The sequence below is a fragment of the Arachis stenosperma genome, chromosome 1 (genome assembly GCF_014773155.1).
Source record: "Arachis stenosperma cultivar V10309 chromosome 1, arast.V10309.gnm1.PFL2, whole genome shotgun sequence".
Lineage (NCBI taxonomy): Eukaryota > Viridiplantae > Streptophyta > Magnoliopsida > Fabales > Fabaceae > Arachis > Arachis stenosperma.
Genome location: NC_080377.1, coordinates 15,979,402 through 15,998,700, shown reverse-complemented (window position 1 = coordinate 15,998,700; position 19,299 = coordinate 15,979,402). Strand labels below are relative to the sequence as shown.

General features: G+C 37.8%; 1 non-coding gene across 1 annotated transcript; it reads right to left on the bottom strand.

Annotated features, from left to right (window-relative positions):
• Positions 1-18,285: 18,285 nt before the first annotated feature.
• On the bottom strand, positions 18,286-18,394 carry LOC130949847 (small nucleolar RNA R71). The gene has a single exon (XR_009073473.1). It is a non-coding gene; the product is annotated as a small nucleolar RNA R71 (small nucleolar RNA).
• Between the last annotated feature and the right edge of the window lie 905 nt (positions 18,395-19,299).

The window sequence follows — 19,299 nt, the reverse complement described above, 5'->3', positions numbered from 1 at the left end:
TAAGGACCTGTACCTGCCACGCTTTATCCGGTCCTACATGGTTAGGGTCCACGTCCGAGGCACTCTTCCCTTTTCCTATTTGGTTACACAGCTCGGACGTCGAGCTGACGTACCGTGGGAGGATGTTGATGAGAGGCCACCTGCTGCAGAGCGCAGGAAGATTATTCCTCACAGCAGGAACTTTCTGGCCTTGGGCTACTGACTTGATTTCCTTACTTCTTCAGATGAGACAGCCACACCTTCAGCTTCCCCCTCTTCTTCCACTGCTGCACCTACCCCGCCTACTGCTCCTCCAGATACTCATAAGCCTATTTACCATTTGGTGCATCGACTGTTTGCCCACTTGGACCGTATGGAGCATCGCAGCAAGCGACGCTATGAGCACCTCAAGTTGATGATCCGGTCCGGCAGCGACATCCCCTCCGAGCCTGACACCTTTTCTGATACATCTGAGGCAGAGGCATTCGATCACGAGGAGCCAGCACCCACACAGGCTGCGCAGGCAGGCTCAGAGTAGACTGCACCACAGCATGAGGACCCACCTCAGATTCAGGTTGCAGATTTTGAGATGCCTATTCAGTCTGCACCTCCTCAGACCACCACCACAGAGACCCCAGCTACCCATCCTTCCGGAGCTGACACTCCTTCACACCCAGCCTGAGTGAGCATCGAGGATGATGCTTTATTTTAAGTGTGGGGAGGTCGCCATCTCTGGCATACTATTTTGGTGAACCACTACAGACCCTTCTTTTTTTTATTTTGGCTATTTTTCTGTATTTTTCTCTTTATTTTTATTTTTATTTTCTGAGTACTTATACATTGCTACTTTCATGTATTTTTACTCTATTTCTGCATTTTGCACTTTAGTTCATATTTTAGCCATTTAGTTTAGTTTGCAGTTCTAACTTATTAGCTATAGAGTATGTGGATTAATTAGTATAGTTTACCCTTTTGGCATATAATAGTTTAATTTGATCAAAATAAAAGGAGTAGACTAGAAAATTTTAACAAGATCAAAATAATCCACACACTTTGTATATAAAGTATTACATCATGTAGTCAAGTTAACAATATTTCATCAAGGAGGAACACTAGAACTTTAGCCATCCAATATATTTTACATTGAGAATAATGGGAATTTTTAACTAAACCTCCATGACATATATGAATGATATATGATTTATGAGTTTGAGAACATACAGCCTGTGAGTTTTGAGCTTAATTGTATGGTTATATTTAAACCATAATATTTTATTCCTGTGTGTTCCATCCTTCTTTTTTATTCTAGTGTTCTTTGCTTTGTTTCAATCTATATGTCCGAATATAGAATATAGGTACATACCAAGAGAGTGATTGAGGCCTTGCTTGATTTTAACTCACTTATCCCAAATAAAACCTACCTTTTACATCACCCTTGTCAGCCCCCTTGAGCTTTAATCCCCTTGTCTTATAACCACATTACTATCCTTAAGCAGAAAAACAAAAAAAAATCCCAAGTTGAATCCTTGGTTAGCTTAAGATAGAAATTGTGTAATTGTTTAAGTGTGAGGAAAACTTTATGGGAACATGGATGATAGAAACAAAGGTAGAAGAGTTGAAAAGAATAAAGATGTTTTGGGTAGCATGCTCATGTAAAATTAAAATAATTAATTACCATGTGCATTTAAAAAAAATGCAAATTAAAGCAAGTGCACATGGAGCAAAAAAATAAAAATAAAATATAAGCATGTAATATCAAAAGTGGGAAAAATATGGGAAAACAGGTAAAGAAGCTTTACTTTAGAAATTATGTATGTTAGGTGAGATCTTGGACTAATTAAGAATTCACTTATTAGCTCACTTAGCCTTATACATATACCCTTACCTTTACCTTGGCCCCATTACAACCTTAATTAAAGACCTCATGATTTTTGGTATGTCTATATTTTATAATTGTTGATTGGTTAGATGAAGAACAAAGTTATAGAAAGCAAGGATAAAAAGAAGAATAGAGTGATTAACCCAATAAACACTGAGTGATTAGAGAGTAAACACAAAATCCAATGAGGGTTCAATAACTCATTAACATATATCTATGCTTAATTTGTTAATTGTCTTGCAAGTTTATAAAATATTTTTCTTCCCATCTCAAGTGTAAAAGTGCTTTAACATTATCTAAGGTTGGCTATGTATATATGATCCCTTGAGAATGTGAATTGATTTAACTACATGTAAGCTTTATATATGAGTGAATAAAATTAGAATTGCATTTAGATTAGAATTGCATTGCATGGCATTCAACCACTTCTACCTTACTTTTTACCTTGGATATAGCATAAGGACATGCTATTACTTAAGTGTGGGGAGGTTGATAAACCCATATTTTGTGATATATTTTGTGCTTAGTTTCAGTGATTTATTCAATCCTTCACCCACTTATTCATATTAATTGCATGGTTTTACTTTCCCTTCCTTATTATGTGATGTATGTGAAAAACATGTTTCCTATACTTTAAAATTAATTATTTTAATTACCTTTATTTCCATTCGATGCCATGATTAGTGTGTTGAGTAGTTTCAGATCTTCTAAGGCAGGAATGACTTAAAGGATGGAAAAGGAAACATACAAAAATGGAAGGAAAGCGTAAAACGAAGTTTTGGAGAAACTGGCATCCACGCGATCGCATGGATGACGCGATCGCGTGCCAAGAGCGAAGAAGCAGCGACGCGGTCGCATGACTGACGCGACCGCGCGCTTAAAGGAGAACACCTATGACGTGACCGCATGACTGACGCGACCGCGCGACAAAGAAAACTCCAATCGACTCGACCGCGTGACCCACGCGGATGCGTGATAGAGGCCACGCACCAGAAATTGCAGAAAACGCTCATAGCGGATTCTGAAGCCCTTTTTGGCCCAAATCCAAGTCCAGAAGGCATAGACCAGAGGTTATGAAGTGTGAGAATGCATCCATTCAAGGAGTCTCAAATTTCTATTCACTTTCCATGATTTAGGTTTAGATGGAGAGAGGTTCTCTCCTCTTTCTTTAGGATTAGGATTTAGGACTTCTTTTAGTTTTAGGAGTGACTCTCGATCCCAGGTTCAATGTTCTTTTACTTTATATTTATCTCTTATTCTCAGATACTTTAATGCTTATATTAGTTATGTTGCCTATTTGGCTTATGCCACATTCATGATGATTTTCTTATTTAATGTTATTTGAGGTATTTCAGTTTAATATTGCCTTCTTTTATTTATGCCATTGATTATTCCCAATCTGAAGACATTTTCATTCCAGTAGATTTAATCCCTTTCCTTTTGGTCTTGGCTAAGAAATCAGTAACTCAGGAATTATCTTAGCTCAACATAATTGATAACTGTTATCTTTGCTAATTGAACTGAACTTCAATAATCCCAATCTTTTTTTAGGAAATAAATAGGATTCGAAGGTCAACTAATTAGTCCCTTGACTTTCCTTTGCTTTAGCAAAGGTTAACTAAGTGGAATTAAGATTCAACTTTCATTATTATTGATAAGAATAACTAAGTCTAGACTTCCAATTTCTCATACCTTGCCAAAAGGTTTGCTTTACAGTATTTATTTATTTTAATTGCCATTTAAATTATCTGCGATATTCATTCCTCACTCTCAACTCCAAAATACACTTTTTCATAACCAATAATAAGAACATACCTCCCTGCAATTCCTTGAGAAGACAACCTGAGGTTTAAATACCCGGTTATCAATTTATTTAGGGGTTTATTACTTGTGACAACCAAAACTTTTGTACGAAGGGATTTCTGTTAGTTTAGAAGCTATATCTACAATGCGAATTTATAAAATTCTTTACTAGCAAAAATCCTAACGTCAGCCTCCTAGGCATTAAAATTGTAAACTTTTAATCCTCTCTTATTACCATTCGATGCCATGATATGTTTGTCAAGTGATTTCAAGATTATAGGACAATAATGGCTTAGAGGATGGAAATGAAGCATGCAAAAGTAGAAGGAATACAAAGAATTAAACATTTGAGAAGCTGGTACCAACGCGTACGTGTGGCTGATGCGGGTGCGTGACCAGGAGCATTGTCCACCGATGCGTATGCATGACTGATGCGTACGCGTGACCTTGTGCAGAGTTCGACTACGCGTACACGTGGCTGACGCGTACGCGTGACAAGCGTCACGTGCCTCACTAAAGGGAAAACAATGGGGGCGATTTCTGAGATGGTTTTTGGCCCAGTTTCAAGCCCAAATTGAAGATAAGTCTGGGAGTGAAGGAGGATAGAGGGAGAACACATCATACCATACGCAACATGCCGTTTGTTTAGATAGAATTCTAGAGAGAGAGAGAGAGGCTCTCTCCTCTCTCTAGGCTTTAGGATTCTTAGTTTAATTTCTTCTTAGATCTAGTTTGTAATCTTACTTCAACTTAGTTTGTCTTTACTTTTATTTGTTCTAGCACCTTAGTTTATCCAACTTCTCTTGTTAATTTCTTTATTTTTGCCAATTTAGTTTATGTATTCTCTTGTCAATTTCAATTTCCTTTTAATGCAATTTTATGTTTTCATGTCTTTTGATGTTTACCTTAGTTGTTATTATTGATTCCTTTCTTGTATTAGTTATGGCTTTTATTAATTCTTGCATTTTATGATGTTTGCCTTTATTGTATTCTAGGTTTTTGATGAAATGTTTTTTTAGCCAAAGAGTAGATTTTTGTGTTCTTGGCTTGGGTGGGTAACTTAGGTAACCTAGAGTTACTAATGTCTAAGTGATTGATAATTTGTTTTTATTGACTCTAGTCTCTCACTAAGTTAATTGGTGAGTTGGCTAGGATATATGGGTTAGGATTAATGAAGCTCATTTGACTTTCCTCTAATTTTAAAGATGACTAAATGAGGTTGATCCTCGGAATTATCATATTGTGGTTGGTAACAAGGATAGTGATCCTTAATCATCAACCGTTTCGAAGATCTTTTCCCATTTGATTTATTTTCCCTTTATAGTTAATTATCATTTAATTTCTTGTTATTTACTTTTCTTGTCAATTGCCATCTCAACCCCGATTTTTCTCATAGCCAATAATTGAACACTCGCTTGCAATTCCTAGGGAGAGTGACCTGAGATTAGTACTATTGGTTATTTTAATTTGTATTGTGACAACCTTTCTAAACTTTTATTGATGATTAATTGTTGGTTTAGACTATGCTTACAACAAAATTCTATTAGTAAATTCTAGACCAATGATTACAGGGAATTTGCACAGCAGCAAATTCCTTTCGGCAAGTGTACTGAATCGTCAAGTAATAACTCATAAAAGTGAGGTCGATCCCACAGGGATTGATGGATTGAGCAATTTTAGTGAGGTGATGTGTCTAGTCAAGTGAATATTGAAAGCTTTTGGTGAAATTTGAACTAGCAGAATGTAAATTGCAAGAAATTAAAGTGCTGAAAGTAAATAACAAGATGTAAATTACGGAAATGTAAATGGTAAGAAACTAAAGAACTGAACGTAAATAGCAAGAAAGTTAAATGAGCTGAAATTTAAATGACACAAAAGTAAAGGCAAAAATATAAATGGCAATGAAAATTAAATTGCATGAAAATGTAAAGGAGATTTGAGTGCTGGGAATTAAAGCAAGCAGTAAATCAAAGTAATTAAACGAAACTCAAAGTAAGCAAGTGAAGATTAACAAAGAGAAAAGTTCATTAGGGATTGAAGATATCATAATCCATCATGAATAAATGGGTCTCAACTTCAATCTCAATCATATGAAGTAGATCTATGGCAGATTGGAATTAATTGAGTCCCAATTCCTTGGCAACCCAATTTCTCTAATCACAATCAATTTGCCAATTCCTTGATCTAATCGTCATGAGAAGAGGTTAAGTGCATTTCTCTTATCCATGAGCCACACAAATTCTCAACATCTCAATTTCTCCCAAATCGTGTCGATCAAAAGAGTTGTGAGAGATAGAGCTTCAATCTAATTTCCACGATTCCCCTTTCGAGGCTCACATAGAAATTCAATGGATCTAAACCCCCTTCCAGAGTGAATAGATCAAAATAAGCATAGAAGTTATCTCTTAGCTACAACAAGCGAATTGAGAAGAAGAAGAATTTCATTCATTCGTTAGAATTACAATAGAGCTCCTCTCCCTAATGATTGGGGTTTAGTTAATCATCGCCCTAAGAACAAGTGCAAGAAATTTAAATTACATGAAAATAAACTAAACTCAATATAAACTCAAATGTAAAATTGCAGAAAAGAAGAAGTGTATGAAATTGAAATGGCATAAAAATAAACTAAGCTCAATACAAACTAAAATGAAGAAGAAAGTTGCAGAATGTAAAATGGGTACAACTAAGAAATCCTATACTAAGCTCCCTGGAGTCTCTAATCCTCCAGGTTGCGAGAGAGTTCTTGAGTCTCTAATCCTCCAGCCTACTTTTCAAGTTCAAAATTCTTCATATATATGCTCTTCTTCTCATCTTCAAATGGGTCTTCAAGTACCTGGATGTGGGCTTTTGGCCTTGGTTGAAGTAAGCTTGGAGTAGCTCTTGAAGTTAATGCTGAAGTTAGTGTACTAACGTTGCATAAGTGCCTCTGGAAATGCACGTTGGCACTGGCGTTAACACACTAACATGCCCACTAACGCTCTTCCTGGTGTGTATACGCACACTGCTTTGTGCGTGCACACACTGGCCAATTTTTCTCTTGTGCGTACGCACACTAGCCAAAATTTTCAAAGCTAGCGTTAGTACTAGTGTTAGTGCATAGCGTTAGTGCGTCAACATTCCACTTGTGCATACACACATTTTCTTGTGCGTGCGCACACAAACAAATTTTCTTCTTGTGCGTACGCACACTGTGCTGTGCGTACGTACACAAGGCAATTCTTCCAGCTTCGAATTTGAGAATTTGTCGAAGATGTTAGTGTGCTAATTTGAAGTAACATTAGCACACTAACGTTGGCCCCTTATTTTATGTAGTAACGTTTGTAGGCCAGCTTTGGCCACCAACATTGCTTCCTTTCTTGGCAACTTTTGTAGCAACGTTGACCATAGCGTTAGTGGGCTAACTTTGGCCACTAACGCTATAGCCTCTTCTTCTTCTTTGCCTTTGCTTTGCTTTTTCTTACCTATCATCAACCAAACAAATACCTCAAAACCTTGCCATAATCACAAGATAATGCACTATTCATTTCATCAAGTAATTCTTGCATAAATCTCATGAAAATGCTTGTAATTAACAATGTTTCATTGAATCAGGGCATGCATATATTATTCATCCAAATACTTGCTTATTGCCTAAGAAATGCATGAAAACCAAGTAAAAACTAATGAAAAAGGCTTGTGAAACTAGCCTAAGATGCCTAGGCATCATAACACCAAACTTAAATCTTGCTTGTCCCCAAGCAAGCCGTAAAGCATAAGAGAAATGAATGAAAAGATAGAGAGATACAAGCCCTTATTAGAAGATATTCAATCCTGGTTAATGGGGTTTCATGCATGATATCTTTGTGATTTTTCTTTGTGGCTAAAGTAGTGACACTCCTTTAGATCCTTACTTTGATTGCACCCTATGAGACTTGTTATTGTTTGGTCTTTAGTTTGAGCTTTTCTTTCTCTCTTTCTTTTAATTGAGACTTATTGCTTGGCTAAGGCTAAATGCTATGTGTTAAGGCAGCTCTTTATAGTAAGCTTTCAGCTAACATTGCCGACCCAGTTGGTTCAAGATGGTAGGTGTTGAGACACCCATAAGGACTTACTTGTTCAAGCCTCTCCTTAGCACATACACATCACAGGCATTTAGCTTGTTTCTTTCTTTGGACATTGGTGCCCAGCACCTCTTTGGGTCACTAAATGCTTTGTCTCAAAGTAGCTCTTGATGGTGGACTTTCGGTTGGCATTTCCGGGTTAGTTAACCCAAGTTTCCTGGTGATGAAGCACCCCTTAGAACCTAGTTGTCCAAACTTATCTTTGTACAAGAGCATTGGTGCACGACATTGTGACATACAATGGCGCCAACAACTTGGTCGCACAATTGTAATCTCACTTCTTTGTCACAACTTTGCACAACTAACCAGCAAGTGTACTGGGTCATCCAAGTAATACCTTACGTGAGTAAGGATCGATCCCACGGAGATTGTCAGCTTGAAGCAAGCTATAGTCACCTTGTAAATCTCAGTCAGGCGGATTCAAATGGGTTATGGAGTTTTCATAATTAAAAGATAAATAAAACATAAAGATAAAGATAGAGATACTTATGCAAATCATTGGTGAGAATTTCAGATAAGTGTATGGAGATGCTTCATCCCTCTTGAATCTCTGCTTTCCTACTGCCTTCATCTAATCCTTCTTACTCCCTTCCGTGGCAAGCTGTATGTTTGGGTTTCACCGGCATCAATGGCTACCTCCCGTCCTCTCAGTGAAAATGATCCAAAGGTGCTGTCACCGCACGGCTAATCATCTGTCGGTTCTCGATCATGTTGGAATAGAATCCAGTGATCCTTTTGCGTCTGTCACTACGCCCAACACTCGCGAGTTTAAAGCTCGTCACAGTCATCCCTTCCCAGATCCGACTCGAAATACCACAGACAAGGTTTAGATATTTTGGATCTCAGGAATGACCGCCAATAATTCTAGCTTATACCACGAAGACTCCGATCTTTCGGAATGGAGGCTAAGAGATACACGTTTAATCTTAAGTAGAACGAAAGTGGTTGTCAGTCACGCGTTCATAGGTGAGAATGATGATGAGTGTCACAGATCATCACATTCATCAGGTTGAAGTGCGAGTGAATATCTTAGTACAAGAATAAGCTTGAATTGAATAGAAAATAGTAGTAATTGCATTAATACTCGAGGAATAGCAGAGCTCCACACCTTACTCTATGGTGTGTAGAAATTCCACCGTTGAAAATACACAAGAACAAGGTCTAGGCATAGCCGAATGGCCAGCCCCCCAAAACGTGATCAAGAGATCAAAAGATGATCAAAAAATTCTAAGATGAAAATACAATAGTAAGACGTCCTATTTATAAGAAAACTAGCTACTAGGGTTGACAGAAATAGGTAAATGATGCAGAAATCCACTTCCGAGCCCACTTGGTGTGTGCTTGGGCTGAGCATTGAGCTTTACACGTGTAGAGACTTCTCTTGGAGTTAAACACCAGCTTTGGTGCCAGTTTGGGCGTTTTACCTCCAACTTTTATGCCAGCTCTGGCGTTTTGACTTCAGAATAGGACAGAGAAGGGGCGTTTGAACGCCAATTTATGTCATCAAAACTCGAGCAAAGTATAGACTATTATATATTTCTGGAAAGCTCTGGATGTATACTTTCCAACGCAATTAAGAGTACGCCATTTGAAGTTCTGTAGCTCCAGAAAATCCACTTCGAGTGCAGGAAGGTCAGAATCCAACAGCATCTGTAGTCCTTTTTCAGCCTCTGAATCAGATTTGTGTTCAGGTCCCTCAATTTCAGCCAGAAAATACCTAAAATCATAGAAAAACACACAAACTCATGGTAAAGTCCAGAAATATGAATTTTGCATAAAAACTAATAAAAAAATCCCAAAAAGTAGCTAGATCCTACTAAAAACTACCTAAAAACAATACCAAAAAGTGTATAAATTATCCGCTCATCACAACACCAAACTTAAATTTTTGCTTGTCCCAAAGCAACTGAAAATAAAATAGGATAAAAAGAAGAGAATATACAATGAATCCCACAATATCAATGAAACTTAGTCCTAATTAGATGAGCGGGACTTGTAGCTTTTTGCTTCTGAACATTTTTGGCATCTCACTTTTTCCTTTGAAATTCAGAATGATTGGCATCTATAGGAACTTAGAATTTTAGATAGTGTTATTGATTCTCCTAGTCAAGTATGTTGATTCTTGAACATAGCTACTTTATGAGTCTTGGCCATGACCCTAAGTACTTTGTTTTCCAGTATTACCACCGGATACATAAATGCCACAGACACATAACTGGGCGAACCTTTTCAGATTGTGACTCAGCTTTGCTAAAGTCCCAAATTAGAGGTGTCCAGAGTTCTAAAGCACACTATTTTTGCTTTGGATCATGACTTTAACCACTCAGTCTCAAGCTTTTCGCTTGGACCTTCATGCCACAAGCAAATGGTTAGGGACAGCTTGATTTAGCTGCTTAGGCCTAGATTTTATTTCCTTGGGCAATCCTATCCACTGATGCTCAAAGTCTTGGATCCTTTTTACCCTTGCCTTTTGGTTTAAAGGGCTATTGACTTTTTCTTCTATGCTTTTTCTTTTTCTTTTCTCTCTTTTTTTTCGCCTTTTTTTCGTCACTTACTTTTTTTTCTTTTTCACTACTTTTTCTTGCTTCAAGAACCGATTTCATTATTTTTTAGATTATCAATAACATTTCTCTTTGTTCATCATTCTTTCAAGAGCCAAAAACTTTAACATTCATAAACAACAAGATAAAAAATATGCACTGTTCAAGCATTCATTCAGAGAACAAAAAGTATTACCACCACACCAAAATAATTAAACTAATTTCAAGATAAAATTTGAAATCCAAGTACTTCTTGTTCTTTTGTAATTATGCACATTTTTTCATTTAAGAGAGGTGAAGGATTCATTTGTTTATAGCTTTAAGGCATAGACACTAGACACTAATGATCATGTAGTAAGGACACAAACATAGATAGCACATCAAGCAAAAATTCGAAAAACAGAAAAATAAATAAACAAGGAGATTAAGGAATGAGTCCACCTTAGTGAGGATGGCGTCTTCCTCCTCTTGAAGAACCAATGGTGCTCTTGAGCTCCTCTATGTCTCTTCCTTGCCTTTGTTACTCCATCCCTAGTGATTTTGGTGCTCCCAATAGTTGTGTGGAGGAAAATGTATCCCTTGAGGCATCTCAGGGATTTCTTGATGAGGGAATTCCTCATGCTCTTGTTGAGGTCCATGAGTGGGCTCTCTTGATGTGCATTCAAAAGCTCTACTATTGAGCTATGGACCCTTGAGATGAATCTCTCCATCTCCCATGACTCGGGGATGGAAGAAATTGTCTTCCCTTTCCTCTTTCTAGAGGTTTCTCCAGCCTTAGGTGCCATAAATAGTTATGGAAAAACAAAAAGTGATGCTTTTACCACACCAAATTTAAAAGGTTTGCTCGTCCTCGAGCAAAAGATGAAAGAAAGATGTAGAAGAAGAAGAAAATGGAGGAGATGGAAGGTGTATTTGGGGAAGAGTGTTGTAGAAAGGTATGAAGAGGAGAGAGAGTGAGTTGAGGTTGGTGGGGATCCTGTGGGGTCCACAGATCTTGAGGGGCCAAGGATTTTGCATCCTGATAAACCCCATTTGTAGGGTTTATCTTGTGCTTGATTTAGGGGATTTTATAACCTTTTATCCACATTTATCCATTGAAATAGCATGGTTTTATAACTTCTCCTTTAATTGTGCTTAAGAGTGAAAACATGCTTTTTAGGTCTTAAAATAAATAAATTTAATTCACCTTGATTCCATTAGATGCCTTGATATGTTTGTTAAGTGATTTAAGGTTTAGAAGGCAAAGATTGGATCAAGGGAATGAAGAAAGAAAGCATGAAAAGTTGGAGAACTCATGAAGAAATGAAAGAACCGGAAAGCTGTCAAGCCGACCTCTTTACACTTAATTGACCATAACTTGAGCTACAGAGGTCCAAATGATGTGGTTCCAGTTGGGTTGGAAAGCTAACATCCAGGGCTTCGAAATGATATAAGATTTGCCATAGTTGCATCGCACATAAGGGCGCGCACGGGCACAGTATGCGGACGCGCCGATGGTGGCACATGACCCACTTAATGCAACACGTGGCCAGCGATTTTAGAAGCCTTGTGGGCCCAATCCAACTCATTTCTCATGCTATTTAAGCCAATGATTGAAGGGGGAATGAACATACTCTCATACTTTAGACGTTAGTTACCATTAGTTTAGTTTAGCTTGGTTTAGAAGTTAGAGTTAGTTTTTAGAGAGAGAAGCTCTCTCTTCTCTCTAGGATTAGGATTAGGATTAGTTCTTAGATCTAGGTTTTACTCTTTGCTTTCTTCTACTTCTACCTTTCAATTCTTTGTTGTTACATTCATCTTTCTCTATTCTTTTGTTGTAATTTCCTTTATGTTGTTCTTATATTTTATTGTAGATCTAGTATTGTTCCTTCTACTTTCTTCCAATTCAATTAGAGATAATTCATAATAATTGTGTTCATTTGATTTGTTGTTGTTTAATTCCTTGCAATTGAGTAGTGTAGATTTACTTTTCTTGCAATTTTACTATGCTTTCCTTTTATGCCTTCCAAGTGTTTGATGAAATGCTTGGTTGGATTTTAGAGTAGAATTTTATACTCTTGGCTTGGAAAGGTAACTTAGGACCTCTTGAGTTACTAATGTCCAAGTAATTGATGATTGGGATCCATTGACTCTAGTTCTCACTAATTGAATTAGTGGAGAGTTAGGACTTATGGACTATGATTGATATAGCTCATTTGACTTTCCTTTACCACTAGTTAGAGGATGATTTAATGAGATTAATCCTTGTCAATTCTCATATTGTGGTTAGTGATTAGGATAGAGATCCTTGACCACCAACCCTTGCCAAGACCTTTTTAGGCCTTAGTTTACTTTCTTGCCATTTATCTTTCATGCTTCTTATCAAAACCCCAAAATAACTCACAACCAATAACAAGACACTTTATTGTAATTCCTAGGGAGAACGACCTGAGGTTCAATACTTCGGTTTATAAATTTAGGGGTTTGTTTTAGTGACAAACAACTTTTTGTATGAAAAGATTATTGTTTGGTTTAGGAACTATACTTGCAACGAGAATTCATTTGTGAAATTCTAAACCTTCAAAAATCTAATCATCAAAATGGTGCCGTTGCCGGGGAATTGCAATGGTGTTATGTTATTGGTTATTGTACATATATGAATAGTGTGAATATCTTGTTTTTTTTTGCTTTGTTTGCTATTTGTAGAATTTTGTTTCTCTTATTTTCTATTAGCTTTTGAATTTTATTTTCTCTTTTCATTATGAATTCTCACTTTGGCTATGAGTGTAGTTACAACTATGTTGTAGGTAATGAGAGCTTCAATGAGAATGTGTATCAAGAATGGGATAATCAAGGGAGGGAAGAGCCATATGCATATGATCAATCCTCTTGGCAACAACCTCCACCAATGCACTATGAAGAAGAGCCATTCCATGATGCATACCAATCAAATGGCTATGGTGAATCTCCTTGTGACTTTCAAGAACCACCACCATATGCCTATGAGTCATATCCTCAACATGAGCCTCAACCACACTCACAAGCCTATTTTCAACAAACACCTCCATATGACCCTGATCCTTACCCACCATACCAACCTCCTTTTGAACCATATGAGCCCTACATGGAACCACAATTCCAAGATTACTACTCTCAAGAACTATCTCAATACACACCACCACCTTACCAAGAAGAACCACCTTCCTATAATGAACCCTTTCTCCAAGACAATGAACCCTCTTATCCACCTCAATCCTCAATGGATGAAATCCTTAGCCTTATACTTCAAGGGCAAGGAGAAACGCAAAGGGAGACACTAGAATTTATGGCTACCTTGGCCAAGGTAGTAAGCATTTTAGCCTCCCAATGCTTGAGCACTCAAAGCACTCCTATGGTCACATGTGGAGAATCGATTAAAGAGCATAGCATGAAGGAGAGATTGGAAACTCCAGTGGAAAATGAGGAATGCCATTTTGTATTAGAACAATTGGAGAAACCTATGATTATTGAAGAAAAGGAAGAAGTGGTTGAAGACTTAGGAGATGCGGAACTTCCATGGGAAGCTAAAATCAAAGAAAATCCCTCCAAGAAGAGTGAATTTGATGTTGAGGAGGAATGTGCACAACCTCCGAGGCATATTCTATATGAAGACTTGGAGAGAATAAAGCAAGAATTGAGTTCCCTTGGTGATGAAGATCATGCATCCAATCTTCTTGGTGAAGAATCCTTTGAATTTGAAGAACCTTCTCCCAATGAATTTGAAAGTGATGTGGAGGTAGATTTCTCTCAACCTCCCATTTATGACTTGAGTGATGGAGAAGAGTTAGATGAAGTTGATGAACAAAGGATTGAGAATGAAGAAGTTTATGAAGAGGTGGAGATTGACAAAGAAGCAAACAAGGGAGTAAAGCTTGCAAGCACATTGGAGATACCTCTCCCCAAGCCACCACCATCCATTCTCTCATTCAAGTGGGTAAATTCCTTATACTTAAGCCTTGTTATTCCCCTTCAATATGGTTTGCTTGAGACGGATGGTCAACTTAGAAAAATTAGTGGCTTTAAGAGTAAAAAGGAGATGGTTAGTGGTTGGAAGCATCATTCTAGGTTCATTATGGTCACATGTCCAAAGCTTGATAGCAAAGGTTGGTGTATAACTAGAGTACATGGGTCTAGAAGGATGTTTGGTCACTTTGTTGAGAATTCACCTTGCTCACCACCCACATGGATTAATGATAATTGATGAGCGGATAATTTGTATGCTTTTTGGCATTGTTTTTAGTATGTTTTTAGTAGTTTTAGTTGAGTTCTTAGTATATTTTTATTAGTTTTTAGCTAAAATTCACTTTTCTGGACTTTACTATGAGTTTGTGTGCTTTTCTGTGATTTCAGGTATTTTCTGGCTGAAATTGAGGGCTCTGAGCAAAAATCTGATCCAGAGGCTCAAAAGGACTGCAGATGCTGTTGGATTCTGACCTCCATGCACTCGAAGTGGATTTTCTGGAGCTACAGAAGCCCAATTGGCGCGCTCTCAACGGCGTTGGAAAGTAGACATCCTGGGCTTTCCAGCAATATATAATAGTCCATACTTTGCCCAAGATTTGATGGCCCAAACCGGCGTTCAAAGTCACCTACAGAAATTCCAGCGTTAAACGCCGGAACTGGCATAAAACTTGGAGTTAAACGCCCAAACTGGCATGAAAGCTGGCGTTTAACTCCAGAAAACGTCTCTACACGAAAATGCTTCATTGCTCAGCCCAAGCACACACCAAGTGGGCCCGGAAGTGGATTTTTATGTCATTTACTCATCTTTGTACACCTTAGGCTACTAGTTTTCTATAAGTAGGACCTTTTACTATTGTATTTATCATCTTCGGACATCTAGTTCTTAGATCAGATCTTGGTTCTTCTGGTTCCCTCTCTGGGGCCGAAACCAATGATCACTTTTGTTCTTATGTATTTTCAACGGTGGAGTTTCTACACACCATAGATTAAGGTGTGGAGCTCTGCTGTACCTCGAGTATTAATGCAATTACTATTGTTCTTCCGTTCAATTCCGCTTGTTCTTTATCCAAGATATCACTTGTTCTTCAACATGATGAAGGTGATGATTGACGCCCATCACCTTTCTCACCCATGAACAAGGTGACTGACAACCATTCTTGTTCTACAAGCATCCGAGGCTTAGTGAATATCTCTTGGATTCTTCGGAATCTTCGTGGTATAGGCAGGACCTGATGGCGGCATTCAAGAGAATCCGGAAGGTCTAAACCTTGTCTGTGGTATTCTGAGTAGGATTCAATGATTGAATGACTGTGACGTGCTTCAAACCTGTAACCTACTGGGCGTTAGTGACAGACGCAAAAGAGTTATTCTATTCCGGTAGGGGAGGGAACCAAACCGGTGATTGGCAGCACTGTGACAGAGTGTGTGCATTAGCTTTCACTGCGCGGATGGGAGGTAGCTGCTGACAACAGTGAAACCTTACACGAGCTTGCCATGGAAAGGAGTAAGAAGGATTGGATGAAGACATTAGGAAAGCAGAGAGACGGAAGGGAAGGCATCTTCATACACTTGTCTGAAGCTCTTACACCAATGATGTACATAAGTATCCCTATCTTTATCTTTTATGTTATTTTCGTTCATCACTATACCCAATTGAGTCTGCCTGACTGAGATTTACAAGATGACCATAGCTTGCTTCATACCACCAATCTCCGTGGGATCGACCCTTACTCGCGTAAGGTTTATTACTTGGACGACCCAGTGCACTTGCTGGTTAGTTGTGCGAAGTTGTGTTTATGCCATGGTAGTGAGCACCAAGTCTTTGGAGCCATTACTAGGGATTGTTTGAGTTGTGAAAAAGTATTGATCACAATTTCGTGCACCAAGTTTTTGGCGCCGTTGCCGGGGATTGTTCTTGTGTATGGACAACTGACGGTTCATCTTGTTGCTTAGATTAGGTATTATTTTTCTTCAAAGTTCTTAAGAATGAATTCTAGTGTTTCAAGGTGATGTTCTTATCATCACCAAAGCTGATTGATTCTCATCAATTTAGCTCTTGAATGCAATGTCCTGCTGAAGCTTTGCCGGCCATGTCTAATTCCTTTAGACTAAAGCTTTAGACTAACATTGCATGATTCCTGGAATTCTCATTAAGAATTTTGATACCTTTATTTTCCTTTTCACTTAATTTTCGAAAAAGCACAAAAAAATTACAAAATCATAAAATCCAAAAATATTTCTTGTTTGAGTCTAGAGTCTCATCTTAAGTTTGGTGTTAATTGCATGTTTCTGTTCTTCTTGCATTTTTCGAATTTTTTTGCATGTGTCTTAATTAATCTTCAAGTTGTTCTTGATGATTTTCTTGTTTTGATCTTTGAATTCTATTGACTTGAGTGTTTTGTTGTTTCTCATATGCATTCTCATTTTGTTAGTGTCAGTAGTGTACAAACTGCTAAGTTTGGTGTCTTGCATGCATTGTTATTTGATTTTAATTGCATTTTGATTATTCCTCATTATTAAAAATCCAAAAATATTTTTAATTTGTGTCTTTTCAAGTCAATAATACAGAGAATTGAAGATTCAGAACATACTGCAGAGGAATCACACAGAAAAAGCTGAGCATTCAAAAATGCCCAGTGAAGAAGACAGACTGGCGTTTAAACGCCAGCCAGGGTGCCTGGCTGGGCGTTTAACGCCCAAAAGGGTAGTAGTTTGGGCGTTAAACGCCAGAATGTGCACCATTCTGGGCGTTTAACGCCAGGATGGCAAAGGGGGAAGATTTTGTTTTCAAAATCAATTTTTTTCAAGTTTTCAAAGTTTTTCAAAATCAAATCTTTTTCAAATCATATCTTTTCAATCAAATGTTTTCAAAATCAATTTCTTTCCTTTTTCAAAGATACTTACTAACAATTAATGATTTGATTGAACATTTTTTGCCTTTTCTGTTGAGGAAGGTTTTATGTTTGAATCATATCTTTTCTTGTTAGGCAAGTCATTAATTTTTAAAATCATATCTTTTAAAATTGTTTTCAAATCATATCTTTTAAAATTGTTTTCAAATCATATCTTTTCAATCACATCTTTTTAAAACCAATCATATCTTTTTAATCACATCTTTTTCAAAATAGTTTTCAATCAAATCTTCTTAACTTCTAATTTCAAAATCTTTTTCAAAAAATTACTTGATCTCTTTCTCACTCTTGTTTTCGAAAATCAATTAAGTGTTTTTCAAAATGTTTTCAAAATCTTTTACTTAAATTTTCGAAAATTACTTCCCTTCTTCTCACATCCTTCTATTTTTGGACTAACTCTATTCCTTAATGCAAAATTCGAACTCCATCTTCTTTGATAAGTTCGAATTTTCTACTTCTGTCTTCCATTTTTCTTCCTCTGACACCTCAAGGAATCTCTATACTGTGACATAGAGGATTCCATATTTTCTTGTTCTCTTCTCTTTCATATGAGCAGGAACAAAGACAAAGGCATTCTTGTTGAAGCTGACCCTGAACCTGAAAGGACCTTGAAGCGAAAGCTAAGAGAAGCTAAGGCACAACTCTTTATTGAGGACCTAACCGAATTCTTCAAAGAAGAAGAACCCATGGCAGCCGAAAACAACAACAATGCCAACAATGCAAGGAAGGTGCTGGGTGACTTTACTGCACCTACTCCCAATTTCTATGGGAGAAGCATCTCTATCCCTGCCATTGGAGCAAACAACTTTGAGCTTAAGCCTCAATTAGTTTCTCTAATGCAACAGAATTGCAAGTTCCATGGACTTCCAATGGAAGATCCTCATCAGTTCTTAGCTGAATTCTTGCAAATCTGTGACACAGTCAAGACTAATGGGGTTAACCCTGAGGTCTATAGACTGATGCTATTCCCTTTTGCTGTAAGAGACAGAGCTAGGATATGGTTGGACTCTCAACCTAAAGAAAGCCTGGACTCTTGGGAAAAGCTAGTCAATGCCTTCTTGGCAAAGTTCTTTCCACCACAAAGATGGAGTAAGCTCAGAGTGGAAGTCCAAACCTTCAGACAGAAGGATGGAGAATCCCTCTATGAAGCTTGGGAAAGATACAAACAATTAATCAGAAGATGTCCTTCAGACATGCTTTCTGAATGGAGCATCATAGGTATTTTCTATGATGGTCTCTCTGAACTGTCCAAGATGTCTTTGGATAGCTCTGCTGGAGGGTCTCTTCATCTGAAGAAGACGCCTACAGAGGCTCAAGAGCTCATTGAAATGGTTGCAAATAACCAATTCATGTACACTTCTGAAAGGAATCCTGTGAACAATGGGACTAGTCAGACGAAAGGAGTTCTTGAGATTGACACTCTGAACGCCATTTTGGCTCAGAACAAGATATTGACTCAACAAGTCAATTTGATTTCTCAAAGTCTGTCTGGAATGCAAAATGCACCAAGCAGTACTAAGGAAGCTTCATCTGAGGAAGAAGCCTATGATCCTGAGAACCCTTCAATGGAAGAGGTGAATTACCTAGGAGAACCCTATGGAAATACCTATAATTCTTCATGGAGAAATCACCCAAATTTCTCATGGAAGAATCAAGAGAGACCTCAACAAGGTTTCAACAACAATAATGGTGGAAGAAATAGGCCTGGCAATAACAAGCCTTTTCCATCATCTTCTCAGCAACAGACAGAGAGTTCTAAGCAGAGTACTTCTGACTTAGCAACAATGGTCTCTGATCTAATCAAAACCACCCAAAGTTTCATGAATGAAACAAGGTCTTCCATCAGAAATTTGGAAGGACAAGTGGGACAGCTGAGCAAGAAAATTTCTGAACTCCCTCCTAGCACTCTCCCAAGTAATACAGAAGAAAATCCAAAAGGAGAGTGCAAAGCCATAACCATGGCCGAATATGGAGAGGAAAGAGAGGAGGCGGACGCCATTGAGGAAGACCCCAATGGGCGTGCACCAATCTCCTCTGAGTTCCTCAATGAGGAACAATGGGAATCTGAGGCTCAAAATGAGACCATAGAGATTCCATTGGACTTA